Raw genomic sequence first — 18733 nt, 5'->3', positions numbered from 1 at the left:
AGCCCTCCTGGGATGCCCTCTAACATACTATAACCTCATTTAGCGGAGATTTTCACAAAAAAGTGAAATTTTCAAAAAGTCAGAAATTTTGCAAAAAACGACGAAGTATGAAGGACTCATCAGGTGAATCGCTCTGGAACTGAAATCGGATGCGCGCACTGACATGCTCCCCTCTCTGGAAGTCTGAGACATGTGTGAAAATTTTCTAAGTCCAGAAAAAAAAAATTATTCAACTTTTTTTCAAATTTCCCCCCAAGGGATATATATTTTACCAACACATTTGGAGCCCTCCTGGGATGCCCCCTAACATACTATAACCTCATTTAGCGGAGATTTTCACAAAAAAGTGAAATTTTCAAAAAGTCAGAAATTTTGCAAAAAATGACTAAATATGAAGGACTCATCGGGTGAATCGCTCTGGAACTGAAATCGGATGCGCGCACTGACATGCTCCCCTCTCTGGAAGTCTGAGACATGTGTGAAAATTTTCTAAGTCCAGAAAAAAAATTTTTTAAACTTTTTTTCAAATTTCCCCCCAAGGGATATATATTTTACCCACACATTTGGAGCCCTCCTGGGATGCCCTCTAACATACTATAACCTCATTTAGCGGAGATTTTCACAAAAAAGTGAAAATTTCAAAAAGTCAGAAATTTTGCAAAAAACGACTAAGTATGAAGGACTCATCGGGTGAATCGCTCTGGAACAGAAATCGGATGCGAGCACTGACATGCTCCCCTCTCTGGAAGTCTGAGACATGTGTGAAAATTTTCTAAGTCCAGAAAAAAAAAATTATTCAACTTTTTTCAAATTTCCCCCCAAGGGATATATATTTTACCCACACATTTGGAGCCCTCCTGGGATGCCCTCTAACATACTATAATCTCATTTAGCAGAGATTTTCACAAAAAAGTGAAATTTTCAAAAAGTCAGAAATTTTGCAAAAAATGACTAAATATGAAGGACTCATCGGGTGAAACGCTCTGGAACTGAAATCGGATGTGCGCACTGACATGCTCCCCTCTCTGGCAGTCTGAGACATGTGTGAAAATTTTCTAAGTCCAGAAAAAAACATTTTTTCAACTTTTTTTCAAATTTCCCCCCAAGGGATATATATTTTACCCACACATTTGGAGCCCTCCTGGGATGCCCTCTAACATACTATAACCTCATTTAGCGGAGGTTTTCACAAAAAAGTGAAATTTTCAAAAAGTCAGAAATTTTGCAAAAAACGACTAAGTATGAAGGACTCATCGGGTGAATCGCTCTGGAACTGAAATCGGATGCGCTTATAGACATGCTCCCCTCTCTGGAAGTCTGAGACATGTGTGAAAATTTTCTAAGTCCAGAAAAAAACATTTTTTCAACTTTTTTTCAAATTTCCCCCCAAGGGATATATATTTTACCCACACATTTGGAGCCCTCCTGGGATGCCCTCTAACATACTATAACCTCATTTAGCAAAGATTTTCACAAAAAAGTGAAATTTTCAAAAAGTCAGAAATTTTGCAAAAAATGACTAATTATGAAGGACTCATCGGGTGAATCACTCTGGAACTGAAATCGGATGCGCGCACTGACATGCTCCCCTCTCTGGAAGACTGAGACATGTGTGAAAATTTTCTAAGTCCAGAAAAAAAAATGTTTTCAACTTTTTTCAAATTTCCCCCCAAGGGATATATATTTTACCCACACATTTGGAGCCCTCATGGGATGCCCTCTAACATACTATAACCTCATTTAGCGGAGATTTTCACAAAAAAGTGAAATTTTCAAAAAGTCAGAAATTTTGCAAAAAACGACTAAGTATGAAGGACTCATCGGGTGAATCGCTCTGGAACTGAAATCGGATGCGCGCACTGACATGCTCCCCTCTCTGGAAGTCTGAGACATGTGTGAAAGTTTTCTAAGTCCAGAAAAAAAAAATTTTTCAACTTTTTTTCAAATTTCCCCCCAAGGGATATATATTTTACCCACACATTTGGAGCCCTCCTGGGATGCCCTCTAACATACTATAACCTCTTTTAGCGGAGATTTTCACAAAAAAGTGAAATTTTCAAAATGTCAGAAATTTTGCAAAAAACGACTAAGTATGAAGGACTCATCGGGTGAATCGCTCTGGAACTGAAATCGGATGCGCGCACTGACATGCTCCCCTCTCTGGCAGTCTGAGACATGTGTGAAAATTTTCTAAGTCCAGAAAAAAAAAATTTTCAACTTTTTTTCAAATTTCCCCCCAAGGGATATATATTTTACCCACACATTTTGAGCCCTCCTGGGATGCCCTCTAACATACTATAACCTCAACTAGCGGAGATTTTCACAAAAAAGTGAAATTTTCAAAAAGTCAGAAATTTTGCAAAAAACGACGAAGTATGAAGGAATCATCGGGAGAATCGCTCTGGAACTGAAATCGGATGTACGCACTGACATGCTCCCCTCTCTGGAAGTCTGAGACATGTGTGAAAATTTTCTAAGACGAGAAAAAAAAAATTTTTCAACTTTTTTTCAAATGTCCCCCCAAGGGATATATTTTTTACCCACACATTTGAAGCCATCCTGGGATGCCCTCTAGCATACTATAACCTCATTTAGCGGAGATTTTCACAAAAAAGTGAAATTTTCAAAAAGTCAGAAATTTTGCAAAAAATGACTAATTATGAAGGACTCATCGGGTGAATCACTCTGGAACTGAAATCGGATGCGCGCACTGACATGCTCCCCTCTCTGGAAGTCTGAGACATGTGTGAAAATTTTCTAAGTCCAGAAAAAAAAATGTTTTCAACTTTTTTCAAATTTCCCCCCAAGGGATATATATTTTACCCACACATTTGGAGCCCTCATGGGATGCCCTCTAACATACTATAACCTCATTTAGCGGAGATTTTCACAAAAAAGTGAAATTTTCAAAAAGTCAGAAATTTTGCAAAAAACGACTAAGTATGAAGGACTCATCGGGTGAATCGCTCTGGAACTGAAATCGGATGCGCGCACTGACATGCTCCCCTCTCTGGAAGTCTGAGACATGTGTGAAAGTTTTCTAAGTCCAGAAAAAAAAAATTTTTCAACTTTTTTTCAAATTTCCCCCCAAGGGATATATATTTTACCCACACATTTGGAGCCCTCCTGGGATGCCCTCTAACATACTATAACCTCTTTTAGCGGAGATTTTCACAAAAAAGTGAAATTTTCAAAATGTCAGAAATTTTGCAAAAAACGACTAAGTATGAAGGACTCATCGGGTGAATCGCTCTGGAACTGAAATCGGATGCGCGCACTGACATGCTCCCCTCTCTGGCAGTCTGAGACATGTGTGAAAATTTTCTAAGTCCAGAAAAAAAAAATTTTCAACTTTTTTTCAAATTTCCCCCCAAGGGATATATATTTTACCCACACATTTTGAGCCCTCCTGGGATGCCCTCTAACATACTATAACCTCAACTAGCGGAGATTTTCACAAAAAAGTGAAATTTTCAAAAAGTCAGAAATTTTGCAAAAAACGACGAAGTATGAAGGAATCATCGGGAGAATCGCTCTGGAACTGAAATCGGATGTACGCACTGACATGCTCCCCTCTCTGGAAGTCTGAGACATGTGTGAAAATTTTCTAAGACGAGAAAAAAAAAATTTTTCAACTTTTTTTCAAATGTCCCCCCAAGGGATATATTTTTTACCCACACATTTGAAGCCCTCCTGGGATGCCCTCTAGCATACTATAACCTCATTTAGCGGAGATTTTCACAAAAAAGTGAAATTTTCAAAAAGTCAGAAATTTTGCAAAAAACGACTAAGTATGAAGGACTCATCGGGTGAATCGCTCTGGAACTGAAATCGGATGTGCGCACTGACATGCTCCCCTCTCTGGCAGTCTGAGACATGTGTGAAAATTTTCTAAGTCCAGAAAAAAAAAATTATTCAACTTTTTTTCAAATTTCCCCCCAAGGGATATATATTTTACCCACACATTTGGAGCCCTCCTGGGATGCCCTCTAACATACTATAACCTCATTTAGCGGAGATTTTCACAAAAAAGTGAAATTTTCAAAAAGTCAGAAATTTTGCAAAAAATGACTAAATATGAAGGACTCATCGGGTGAAACGCTCTGGAACTGAAATCGGATGCGCGCACTGACATGCTCCCCTCTCTGGAAGTCTGAGACATGTGTGAAAATTTTCTAAGTCCAGAAAAAAAAAATTATTCAACTTTTTTTCAAATTTCCCCCCAAGGGATATATATTTTACCCACACATTTGGAGCCCTCCTGGGATGCCCTCTAACATACTATAATCTCATTTAGCGGAGATTTTCACAAAAAAGTGAAATTTTCAAAAAGTCAGAAATTTTGCAAAAAATGACTAAATATGAAGGACTCATTGGGTGAATCGCTCTGGAACTGAAATCGGATGCACGCACTGACATGCTCCCCTCTCTGGAAGTCTGAGACATGTGTTTAAATTTTCTAAGTCCAGAAAAAAATTTTTTTTCAACTTTTTTCAAATTTCCCCCCAAGGGATATATATTTTACCCACACATTTGGAGCCCTCCTGGGATGCCCTCTAACATACTATAACCTCATTTAGCGGAGATTTTCACAAAAAAGTGAAATTTTCAAAAAGTCAGAAATTTTGCAAAAAATGACTAAATATGAAGGACTCATCGGGTGAAACGCTCTGGAACTGAAATCGGATGTGGGCACTGACATGCTCCCCTCTCTGGCAGTCTGAGACATGTGTGAAAATTTTCTAAGTCCAGAAAAAAACATTTTTTCAACTTTTTTTCAAATTTCCCCCCAAGGGATATATATTTTACCCACACATTTGGAGCCCTCCTGGGATGCCCTCTAACATACTATAACCTCATTTAGCGGAGGTTTTCACAAAAAAGTGAAATTTTCAAAAAGTCAGAAATTTTGCAAAAAACGACTAAGTATGAAGGACTCATCGGGTGAATCGCTCTGGAACTGAAATCGGATGCGCGCACTGACATGCTCCCCTCTCTGGAAGTCTGAGACATGTGTGAAAATTTTCTAAGTCCAGAAAAAAAAATGTTTTCAACTTTTTTCAAATTTCCCCCCAAGGGATATATATTTTACCCACACATTTGGAGCCCTCCTGGGATGCCCTCTAACATACTATAACCTCATTTAGCGGAGATTTTCACAAAAAAGTGAAATTTTCAAAAAGTCAGAAATTTTGCAAAAAACGACTAAGTATGAAGGACTCATCGGGTGAATCGCTCTGGAACTGAAATCGGATGCGCGCACTGACATGCTCCCCTCTCTGGCAGTCTGAGACATGTGTGAAAATTTTCTAAGTCCAGAAAAAAAAAATTTTCAACTTTTTTTCAAATTTCCCCCCAAGGGATATATTTTTTACCCACACATTTGGAGCCCTCCTGGGATGCCCTCTAACATACTATAACCTCATTTAGCGGAGATTTTCACAAAAAAGTGAAATTTTCAAAAAGTCAGAAATTTTGCAAAAAACGACTAAGTATGAAGGACTCATCGGGTGAATCGCTCTGGAACTGAAATCGGATGCGCGCACTGACATGCTCCCCTCTCTGGAAGTCTGAGACATGTGTGAAAATTTTCTAAGTCCGGAAAAAAAAAATTTTTCAACTTTTTTTCAAATTTCCCCCCAAGGGATATATATTTTACCCACACATTTGGAGCCCTCCTGGGATGCCCTCTAACATACTATAACCTAATTTAGCGGAGATTTTCACAAAAAAGTGAAATTTTCAAAAAGTCTGAAATTTTGCAAAAAACGACTAAGTATGAAGGACTCATCGGGTGAATCGCTCTGGAACTGAAATCGGATGCGCGCACTGACATGCTCCCCTCTCTGGAAGTCTGAGACATGTGTGAAAATTTTCTAAGTCCAGAAAAAAAAATTATTCAACTTTTTTCAAATTTCCCCCCAAGGGATATATATTTTACCCACACATTTGGAGCCCTCCTGGGATGCCCTCTAACATACTATAACCTCATTTAGCGGAGATTTTCACAAAAAAGTGAAATTTTCAAAAAGTGAAAATTTTTCCAAAAAATGACTAAGTATGAAGGACTCATTGGGTGAATCGCTCTGGAACTGAAATCGGATGCGCGCACTGACATGCTCCCCTCTCTGGAAGTCTGAGACATGTGTGAAAATTTTCTAAGTCCAGAAAAAAAAATTTTTCAACTTTTTTTCAAATTTCCCCCCAAGGGATATATATTTTACCCACACATTTGGAGCCCTCCTGGGATGCCCTCTAACATACTATAACCTCATTTAGCGGAGATTTTCACAAAAAAGTGAAATTTTCAAAAATTCAGAAATTTTGCAAAAAATGACTAAATATGAAGGACTCATAGGGTGAATCACTCTGGAACTGAAATCGGATGCACGCACTGACATGCTCCCCTCTCTGGAAGTCTGAGACATGTGTGAAAATTTTCTAAGTCCAGAAAAAAAAAAATTTTCAACTTTTTTTCAAATTTCCCCCCAAGGGATATATATTTTACCCACACATTTAGAGCCCTCCTGGGATGCCCTCTAACATACTATAACCTCATTTAGCGGAGATTTTCACAAAAAAGTGAAATTTTCAAAAAGTGAAAATTTTTCCAAAAAATGACTAAGTATGAAGGACTCATTGGGTGAATCGCTCTGGAACTGAAATCGGATGCGCGCACTGACATGCTCCCCTCTCTGGAAGTCTGAGACATGTGTGAAAATTTTCTAAGTCCAGAAAAAAAAATTTTTCAACTTTTTTTCAAATTTCCCCCCAAGGGATATATATTTTACCCACACATTTGGAGCCCTCCTGGGATGCCCTCTAACATACTATAACCTCATTTAGCGGAGATTTTCACAAAAAAGTGAAATTTTCAAAAATTCAGAAATTTTGCAAAAAATGACTAAATATGAAGGACTCATAGGGTGAATCACTCTGGAACTGAAATCGGATGCACGCACTGACATGCTCCCCTCTCTGGAAGTCTGAGACATGTGTGAAAATTTTCTAAGTCCAGAAAAAAATAATTATTCAACTTTTTTTCAAATTTCCCCCCAAGGGATATATATTTTACCCACACATTTGGAGCCCTCCTGGGATGCCCTCTAACATACTATAATCTCATTTAGCGGAGATTTTCACAAAAAAGTGAAATTTTCAAAAAGTCAGAAATTTTGCAAAAAATGACTAAATATGAAGGACTCATTGGGTGAATCACTCTGGAACTGAAATCGGATGCGCGCACTGACATGCTCCCCTCTCTGGAAGTCTGAGACATGTGTGAAAATTTTCTAAGTCCAGAAAAAAAAAATTTTTCAACTTTTTTCAAATTTCCCCCCAAGGGATATATATTTTACCCACACATTTAGAGCCCTCCTGGGATGCCCTCTAACATACTATAACCTCATTTAGCGGAGATTTTCACAAAAAAGTGAAATTTTCAAAAAGTGAAAATTTTTCCAAAAAATGACTAAGTATGAAGGACTCATTGGGTGAATCGCTCTGGAACTGAAATCGGATGCGCGCACTGACATGCTCCCCTCTCTGGAAGTCTGAGACATGTGTGAAAATTTTCTAAGTCCAGAAAAAAAAATTTTTCAACTTTTTTTCAAATTTCCCCCCAAGGGATATATATTTTACCCACACATTTGGAGCCCTCCTGGGATGCCCTCTAACATACTATAACCTCATTTAGCGGAGATTTTCACAAAAAAGTGAAATTTTCAAAAATTCAGAAATTTTGCAAAAAATGACTAAATATGAAGGACTCATAGGGTGAATCACTCTGGAACTGAAATCGGATGCACGCACTGACATGCTCCCCTCTCTGGAAGTCTGAGACATGTGTGAAAATTTTCTAAGTCCAGAAAAAAATAATTATTCAACTTTTTTTCAAATTTCCCCCCAAGGGATATATATTTTACCCACACATTTGGAGCCCTCCTGGGATGCCCTCTAACATACTATAATCTCATTTAGCGGAGATTTTCACAAAAAAGTGAAATTTTCAAAAAGTCAGAAATTTTGCAAAAAATGACTAAATATGAAGGACTCATTGGGTGAATCACTCTGGAACTGAAATCGGATGCGCGCACTGACATGCTCCCCTCTCTGGAAGTCTGAGACATGTGTGAAAATTTTCTAAGTCCAGAAAAAAAAAATTTTTCAACTTTTTTTCAAATTTCCCCCCAAGGGATATATATTTTACCCACACATTTAGAGCCCTCCTGGGATGCCCTCTAACATACTATAACCTCATTTAGCGGAGATTTTCACAAAAAAGTGAAATTTTCAAAAAGTCAGAAATTTTGCAAAAAACGACTAAGTATGAAGGACTCATCGGGTGAATCGCTCTGGAACTGAAATCGGATGCGCGCACTGACATGCTCCCCTCTCTGGAAGTCTGAGACATGTGTGAAAATTTTCTAAGTCCAGAAAAAAAAATTATTCAACTTTTTTTCAAATTTCCCCCCAAGGGATATATATTTTACCCACACATTTGGAGCCCTCCTGGGATGCCCTCTAACATACTATAACCTCATTTAGCGGAGATTTTCACAAAAAAGTGAAATTTTCAAAAAGTCAGAAATTTTGCAAAAAACGACTAAGTATGAAGGACTCATCGGGTGAATCGCTCTGGAACTGAAATCGGATGCGCGCACTGACATGCTCCCCTCTCTGGAAGTCTGAGACATGTGTGAAAATTTTCTAAGTCCAGAAAAAAAAATTTTTTCAACTTTTTTTCAAATTTCCCCCCAAGGGATATATATTTTACCCACACATTTGGAGCCCTCCTGGGATGCCCTCTAACATACTATAACCTCATTTAGCGGAGATTTTCACAAAAAAGTGAAATTTTCAAAAAGTGAAAATTTTTCCAAAAAATGACTAAGTATGAAGGACTCATTGGGTGAATCGCTCTGGAACTGAAATCGGATGCGCGCACTGACATGCTCCCCTCTCTGGAAGTCTGAGACATGTGTGAAAATTTTCTAAGTCCAGAAAAAAAAAATTTTTCAACTTTTTTTCAAATTTCCCCCCAAGGGATATATATTTTACCCACACATTTGGAGCCCTCCTGGGATGCCCTCTAACATACTATAACCTAATTTAGCGGAGATTTTCACAAAAAAGTGAAATTTTCAAAAAGTCTGAAATTTTGCAAAAAACGACTAAGTATGAAGGACTCATCGGGTGAATCGCTCTGGAACTGAAATCGGATGCGCGCACTGACATGCTCCCCTCTCTGGAAGTCTGAGACATGTGTGAAAATTTTCTAAGTCCAGAAAAAAAAATTTTTTCAACTTTTTTTCAAATTTCCCCCCAAGGGATATATATTTTACCCACACATTTGGAGCCCTCCTGGGATGCCCTCTAACATACTATAACCTCATTTAGCGGAGATTTTCACAAAAAAGTGAAATTTTCAAAAAGTCAGAAATTTTGCAAAAAATGACTAAATATGAAGGACTCATCGGGTGAATCGCTCTGGAACTGAAATCGGATGCACACACTGACATGCTCCCCTCTCTGGAAGTCTGAGATATGTGTTTAAATTTTCTAAGTCCAGAAAAAAATTAGTTTTTCAACTTTTTTTCAAATTTCCCCCCAAGGGATATATATTTTACCCACACATTTGGAGCCCTCCTGGGATGCCCTCTAACATACTATAACCTCATTTAGCGGAGATTTTCACAAAAAAGTGAAATTTTCAAAAAGTGAAAATTTTTCCAAAAAATGACTAAGTATGAAGGACTCATTGGGTGAATCGCTCTGGAACTGAAATCGGATGCGCGCACTGACATGCTCCCCTCTCTGGAAGTCTGAGACATGTGTGAAAATTTTCTAAGTCCAGGAAAAAAAAATTTTTCAACTTTTTTTCAAATTTCCCCCCAAGGGATATATATTTTACCCACACATTTGGAGCCCTCCTGGGATGCCCTCTAACATACTATAACCTCATTTAGCGGAGATTTTCACAAAAAAGTGAAATTTTCAAAAAGTCAGAAATTTTGCAAAAAATGACTAAATATGAAGGACTCATAGGGTGAATCGCTCTGGAACTGAAATCGGATGCACGCACTGACATGCTCCCCTCTCTGGAAGTCTGAGACATGTGTGAAAATTTTCTAAGTCCAGAAAAAAATAATTATTCAACTTTTTTTCAAATTTCCCCCCAAGGGATATATATTTTACCCACACATTTGGAGCCCTCCTGGGATGCCCTCTAACATACTATAATCTCATTTAGCGGAGATTTTCACAAAAAAGTGAAATTTTCAAAAAGTCAGAAATTTTGCAAAAAATGACTAAATATGAAGGACTCATTGGGTGAATCACTCTGGAACTGAAATCGGATGCCTGCACTGACATGCTCCCTTCTCTGAAAGTCTGAGACATGTGTTTAAATTTTCTAAGTCCAGAAAATAAATTTTTTTCAACTTTTTTTCAAATTTCCCCCCAAGGGATATATATTTTACCCACACATTTGGAGCCCTCCTGGGATGCCCTCTAACATACTATAACCTCATTTAGCGGAGATTTTCACAAAAAAGTGAAATTTTCAAAAAGTCAGAAATTTTGCAAAAAATGACTAAATATGAAGGACTCATAGGGTGAATCGCTCTGGAACTGAAATCGGATGCACGCACTGACATGCTCCCCTCTCTGGAAGTCTGAGACATGTGTGAAAATTTTCTAAGTCCAGAAAAAAATAATTATTCAACTTTTTTTCAAATTTCCCCCCAAGGGATACATATTTTACCCACACATTTGGAGCCCTCCTGGGATGCCCTCTAACATACTATAATCTCATTTAGCGGAGATTTTCACAAAAAAGTGAAATTTTCAAAAAGTCAGAAATTTTGCAAAAAATGACTAAATATGAAGGACTCATTGGGTGAATCACTCTGGAACTGAAATCGGATGCACGCACTGACATGCTCCCTTCTCTGGAAGTCTGAGACATGTGTTTAAATTTTCTAAGTCCAGAAAATAAATTTTTTTCAACTTTTTTTCAAATTTCCCCACAAGGGATATATATTTTACCCACACATTTGGAGCCCTCCTGGGATGCCCTCTAACATACTATAACCTCATTTAGCAAAGATTTTCACAAAAAAGTGAAATTTTCAAAAAGTGAAAATTTTTCCAAAAAACGACTAAGTATGAAGGACTCATCGGGTGAAACGCTCTGGAACTGAAATCGGATGCGCTTATAGACATGCTCCCCTCTCTGGAAGTCTGAGACATGTGTGAAAATTTTCTAAGTCCAGAAAAAAAAAATTTTTCAACTTTTTTTCAAATTTCCCCCAAGGGATATATATTTTACCCACACATTTGGAGCCCTCCTGGGATGCCCTCTAACATACTATAACCTCATTTAGCGGAGATTTTCACAAAAAAGTGAAATTTTCAAAAAGTCAGAAATTTTGCAAAAAATGACTAAATATGAAGGACTCATAGGGTGAATCGCTCTGGAACTGAAATCGGATGCACGCACTGACATGCTCCCCTCTCTGGAAGTCTGAGACATGTGTGAAAATTTTCTAAGTCCAGAAAAAAATAATTATTCAACTTTTTTTCAAATTTCCCCCCAAGGGATACATATTTTACCCACACATTTGGAGCCCTCCTGGGATGCCCTCTAACATACTATAATCTCATTTAGCGGAGATTTTCACAAAAAAGTGAAATTTTCAAAAAGTCAGAAATTTTGCAAAAAATGACTAAATATGAAGGACTCATTGGGTGAATCACTCTGGAACTGAAATCGGATGCACGCACTGACATGCTCCCTTCTCTGGAAGTCTGAGACATGTGTTTAAATTTTCTAAGTCCAGAAAATAAATTTTTTTCAACTTTTTTTCAAATTTCCCCACAAGGGATATATATTTTACCCACACATTTGGAGCCCTCCTGGGATGCCCTCTAACATACTATAACCTCATTTAGCAAAGATTTTCACAAAAAAGTGAAATTTTCAAAAAGTGAAAATTTTTCCAAAAAACGACTAAGTATGAAGGACTCATCGGGTGAAACGCTCTGGAACTGAAATCGGATGCGCTTATAGACATGCTCCCCTCTCTGGAAGTCTGAGACATGTGTGAAAATTTTCTAAGTCCAGAAAAAAAAAATTTTTCAACTTTTTTTCAAATTTCCCCCAAGGGATATATATTTTACCCACACATTTGGAGCCCTCCTGGGATGCCCTCTAACATACTATAACCTCATTTAGCGGAGATTTTCACAAAAAAGTGAAATTTTCAAAAAGTCAGAAATTTTGCAAAAAACGACTAAGTATGAAGGACTCATCGGGTGAATCGCTCTGGAACTGAAATCGGATGCGCGCACTGACATGCTCCCCTCTCTGGAAGTCTGAGACATGTGTGAAAATTTTCTAAGTCCAGAAAAAAAAATTTTTTCAACTTTTTTTCAAATTTCCCCCCAAGGGATATATATTTTACCCACACATTTGGAGCCCTCCTGGGATGCCCTCTAACATACTATAACCTCATTTAGCGGAGATTTTCACAAAAAAGTGAAATTTTCAAAAAGTCTGAAATTTTGCAAAAAACGACTAAGTATGAAGGACTCATCGGGTGAATCGCTCTGGAACTGAAATCGGATGCGCGCACTGACATGCTCCCCTCTCTGGAAGTCTGAGACATGTGTGAAAATTTTCTAAGTCCAGAAAAAAAAATTATTCAACTTTTTTCAAATTTCCCCCCAAGGGATATATATTTTACCCACACATTTGGAGCCCTCCTGGGATGCCCTCTAACATACTATAACCTCATTTAGCGGAGATTTTCACAAAAAAGTGAAATTTTCAAAAAGTGAAAATTTTTCCAAAAAATGACTAAGTATGAAGGACTCATTGGGTGAATCGCTCTGGAACTGAAATCGGATGCGCGCACTGACTTGCTCCCCTCTCTGAAAGTCTGAGACATGTGTGAAAATTTTCTAAGTCCAGAAAAAAAAAATTTTTCAACTTTTTTTCAAATTTCCCCCCAAGGGATATATATTTTACCCACACATTTGGAGCCCTCCTGGGATGCCCTCTAACATACTATAACCTCATTTAGCGGAGATTTTCACAAAAAAAGTGAAATTTTCAAAAAGTCAGAAATTTTGCAAAAAATGACTAAATATGAAGGACTCATAGGGTGAATCGCTCTGGAACTGAAATCGGATGCACGCACTGACATGCTCCCCTCTCTGGAAGTCTGAGACATGTGTGAAAATTTTCTAAGTCCAGAAAAAAATAATTATTCAACTTTTTTTCAAATTTCCCCCCAAGGGATATATATTTTACCCACACATTTGGAGCCCTCCTGGGATGCCCTCTAACATACTATAATCTCATTTAGCGGAGATTTTCACAAAAAAGTGAAATTTTCAAAAAGTCAGAAATTTTGCAAAAAATGACTAAATATGAAGGACTCATTGGGTGAATCACTCTGGAACTGAAATCGGATGCACGCACTGACATGCTCCCTTCTCTGGAAGTCTGAGACATGTGTTTAAATTTTCTAAGTCCAGAAAATAAATTTTTTTCAACTTTTTTCAAATTTCCCCACAAGGGATATATATTTTACCCACACATTTGGAGCCCTCCTGGGATGCCCTCTAACATACTATAACCTCATTTAGCAAAGATTTTCACAAAAAAGTGAAATTTTAAAAAAGTCAGAAATTTTGCAAAAAACGACTAAGTATGAAGGACTCATCGGGTGAATCGCTCTGGAACTGAAATCGGATGTGCGCACTGACATGCTCCCCTCTCTGGCAGTCTGAGACATGTGTGAAAATTTTCTAAGTCCAGAAAAAAAAAATTATTCAACTTTTTTTCAAATTTCCCCCCAAGGGATATATATTTTACCCACACATTTGGAGCCCTCCTGGGATGCCCTCTAACATACTATAACCTCATTTAGCGGAGATTTTCACAAAAAAGTGAAATTTTCAAAAAGTCAGAAATTTTGCAAAAAACGACTAAGTATGAAGGACTCATCGGGTGAAATGCTCTGGAACTGAAATCGGATGCGCTTATAGACATGCTCCCCTCTCTGGAAGTCTGAGACATCTGTGAAAATTTTCTAAGTCCAGAAAAAAAAAAATTTTCAACTTTTTTTCAAATTTCTCCCAAGGGATATATATTTTACCCACACATTTGGAGCCCTCCTGGGATGCCCTCTAACATACTATAACCTCATTTAGCGGAGATTTTCACAAAAAAGTGAAATTTTCAAAAAGTCAGAAATTTTGCAAAAAACGACTAAGTATGAAGGACTCATCGGGTGAATCGCTCTGGAACTGAAATCGGATGCGCGCACTGACATGCTCCCCTCTCTGGAAGTCTGAGACATGTGTGAAAATTTTCTAAGTCCAGAAAAAAAATTTTTTTCAACTTTTTTTCAAATTTCCCCCCAAGGGATATATATTTTACCCACACATTTGGAGCCCTCCTGGGATGCCCTCTAACATACTATAACCTCATTTAGCGGAGATTTTCACAAAAAAGTGAAATTTTCAAAAAGTCAGAAATTTTGCAAAAAACGACTAAGTATGAAGGACTCATCGGGTGAATCGCTCTGGAACTGAAATCGGATGCGCGCACTGACATGCTCCCCTCTCTGAAAGTCTGAGACATGTGTGAAAATTTTCTAAGTCCAGAAAAAAAAAATTTTTCAACTTTTTTTCAAATTTCCCCCCAAGGGATATATATTTTACCCACACATTTGGAGCCCTCCTGGGATGCCCTCTAACATACTATAACCTCATTTAGCGGAGATTTTCACAAAAAAGTGAAATTTTCAAAAAGTCAGAAATTTTGCAAAAAATGACTAAATATGAAGGACTCATAGGGTGAATCGCTCTGGAACTGAAATCGGATGCACGCACTGACATGCTCCCCTCTCTGGAAGTCTGAGACATGTGTGAAAATTTTCTAAGTCCAGAAAAAAATAATTATTCAACTTTTTTTCAAATTTCCCCCCAAGGGATATATATTTTACCCACACATTTGGAGCCCTCCTGGGATGCCCTCTAACATACTATAATCTCATTTAGCGGAGATTTTCACAAAAAAGTGAAATTTTCAAAAAGTCAGAAATTTTGCAAAAAATGACTAAATATGAAGGACTCATTGGGTGAATCACTCTGGAACTGAAATCGGATGCACGCACTGACATGCTCCCTTCTCTGGAAGTCTGAGACATGTGTTTAAATTTTCTAAGTCCAGAAAATAAATTTTTTTCAACTTTTTTCAAATTTCCCCACAAGGGATATATATTTTACCCACACATTTGGAGCCCTCCTGGGATGCCCTCTAACATACTATAACCTCATTTAGCAAAGATTTTCACAAAAAAGTGAAATTTTAAAAAAGTCAGAAATTTTGCAAAAAACGACTAAGTATGAAGGACTCATCGGGTGAATCGCTCTGGAACTGAAATCGGATGTGCGCACTGACATGCTCCCCTCTCTGGAAGTCTGAGACATGTGTGAAAATTTTCTAAGTCCAGAAAAAAAAAATTATTCAACTTTTTTTCAAATTTCCCCCCAAGGGATATATATTTTACCCACACATTTGGAGCCCTCCTGGGATGCCCTCTAACATACTATAACCTCATTTAGCGGAGATTTTCACAAAAAAGTGAAATTTTCAAAAAGTCAGAAATTTTGCAAAAAATGACCAAATCTGAAGGACTCATCGGGTGAAACGCTCTGGAACTGAAATCGGATGTGCGCACTGGCATGCTCCCCTCTCTGGCAGTCTGAGACATGTGTGAAAATTTTCTAAGTCCAGAAAAAAACATTTTTTCAACTTTTTTTCAAATTTCCCCCCAAGGGATATATATTTTACCCACACATTTGGAGCCCTCCTGGGATGCCCTCTAACATACTATAACCTCATTTAGCGGAGATTTTCACAAAAAAGTGAAATTTTCAAAAAGTCAGAAATTTTGCAAAAAACGACTAAGTATGAAGGACTCATCGGGTGAAATGCTCTGGAACTGAAATCGGATGCGCTTATAGACATGCTCCCCTCTCTGGAAGTCTGAGACATCTGTGAAAATTTTCTAAGTCCAGAAAAAAAAAAATTTTCAACTTTTTTTCAAATTTCTCCCAAGGGATATATATTTTACCCACACATTTGGAGCCCTCCTGGGATGCCCTCTAACATACTATAACCTCATTTAGCGGAGATTTTCACAAAAAAGTGAAATTTTCAAAAAGTCAGAAATTTTGCAAAAAACGACTAAGTATGAAGGACTCATCGGGTGAATCGCTCTGGAACTGAAATCGGATCCGCGCACTGACATGCTCCCCTCTCTGGAAGTCTGAGACATGTGTGAAAATTTTCTAAGTCCAGAAAAAAAATTTTTTTCAACTTTTTTTCAAATTTCCCCCCAAGGGATATATATTTTACCCACACATTTGGAGCCCTCCTGGGATGCCCTCTAACATACTATAACCTCATTTAGCGGAGATTTTCACAAAAAAGTGAAATTTTCAAAAAGTCAGAAATTTTGCAAAAAACGACTAAGTATGAAGGACTCATCGGGTGAATCGCTCTGGAACTGAAATCGGATGCGCGCACTGACATGCTCCCCTCTCTGGAAGTCTGAGACATGTGTGAAAATTTTCTAAGTCCAGAAAAAAAAATTATTCAACTTTTTTTCAAATTTCCCCCCAAGGGATATATATTTTACCCACACATTTGGAGCCCTCCTGGGATGCCCTCTAACATACTATAACCTCATTTAGCGGAGATTTTCACAAAAAAGTGAAAATTTCAAAAAGTGAACATTTGTCCAAAAAACGACTAAGTATGAAGGACTCATTGGGTGAATCGCTCTGGAACTGAAATCGGATGCGCGCACTGACATGCTCCCCTCTCTGGAAGTCTGAGACATGTGTGAAAATTTTCAAAGTCCAGAAAAAAAAATTTTTTCAACTTTTTTTCAAATTTCCCCCCAAGGGATATATATTTTACCCACACATTTGGAGCCCTCCTGGGATGCCCTCTAACATACTATAACCTCATTTAGCGGAGATTTTCACAAAAAAGTGAAATTTTCAAAAAGTCAGAAATTTTGCAAAAAATGACTAAATATGAAGGACTCATCGGGTGAATCGCTCTGGAACTGAAATCGGATGCACACACTGACATGCTCCCCTCTCTGGAAGTCTGAGATATGTGTGAAAATTTTCTAAGTCCAGAAAAAAAAATTATTCAACTTTTTTCAAATTTCCCCCCAAGGGATATATATTTTACCCACACATTTGGAGCCCTCCTGGGATGCCCTCTAACATACTATAACCTCATTTAGCGGAGATTTTCACAAAAAAGTGAAATTTTCAAAAAGTGAAAATTTTTCCAAAAAATGACTAAGTATGAAGGACTCATTGGGTGAATCGCTCTGGAACTGAAATCGGATGCGCGCACTGACATGCTCCCCTCTCTGAAAGTCTGAGACATGTGTGAAAATTTTCTAAGTCCAGAAAAAAATAATTATTCAACTTTTTTTCAAATTTCCCCCCAAGGGATATATATTTTACCCACACATTTGGAGCCCTCCTGGGATGCCCTCTAACATACTATAATCTCATTTAGCGGAGATTTTCACAAAAAAGTGAAATTTTCAAAAAGTCAGAAATTTTGCAAAAAATGACTAAATATGAAGGACTCATTGGGTGAATCACTCTGGAACTGAAATCGGATGCACGCACTGACATGCTCCCTTCTCTGGAAGTCTGAGACATGTGTTTAAATTTTCTAAGTCCAGAAAATAAATTTTTTTCAACTTTTTTCAAATTTCCCCACAAGGGATATATATTTTACCCACACATTTGGAGCCCTCCTGGGATGCCCTCTAACATACTATAACCTCATTTAGCAAAGATTTTCACAAAAAAGTGAAATTTTAAAAAAGTCAGAAATTTTGCAAAAAACGACTAAGTATGAAGGACTCATCGGGTGAATCGCTCTGGAACTGAAATCGGATGTGCGCACTGACATGCTCCCCTCTCTGGCAGTCTGAGACATGTGTGAAAATTTTCTAAGTCCAGAAAAAAAAAATTATTCAACTTTTTTTCAAATTTCCCCCCAAGGGATATATATTTTACCCACACATTTGGAGCCCTCCTGGGATGCCCTCTAACATACTATAACCTCATTTAGCGGAGATTTTCACAAAAAAGTGAAATTTTCAAAAAGTCAGAAATTTTGCAAAAAATGACCAAATCTGAAGGACTCATCGGGTGAAACGCTCTGGAACTGAAATCGGATGTGCGCACTGGCATGCTCCCCTCTCTGGCAGTCTGAGACATGTGTGAAAATTTTCTAAGTCCAGAAAAAAACATTTTTTTCAACTTTTTTTCAAATTTCCCCCCAAGGGATATATATTTTACCCACACATTTGGAGCCCTCCTGGGATGCCCTCTAACATACTATAACCTCATTTAGCGGAGATTTTCACAAAAAAATGAAATTTTCAAAAAGTCAGAAATTTTGCAAAAAATGACTAAGTATGAAGGACTCATCGGGTGAAATGCTCTGGAACTGAAATCGGATGCGCTTATAGACATGCTCCCCTCTCTGGAAGTCTGAGACATCTGTGAAAATTTTCTAAGTCCAGAAAAAAAAAAATTTTCAACTTTTTTTCAAATTTCTCCCAAGGGATATATATTTTACCCACACATTTGGAGCCCTCCTGGGATG

Source organism: Phyllobates terribilis, unplaced genomic scaffold (assembly GCF_046119375.1).
Source record: "Phyllobates terribilis strain yellow unplaced genomic scaffold, ASM4611937v1 Scaffold_101__1_contigs__length_5897712, whole genome shotgun sequence".
Lineage (NCBI taxonomy): Eukaryota > Metazoa > Chordata > Amphibia > Anura > Dendrobatidae > Phyllobates > Phyllobates terribilis.
This window is presented reverse-complemented; position numbering follows the sequence as displayed.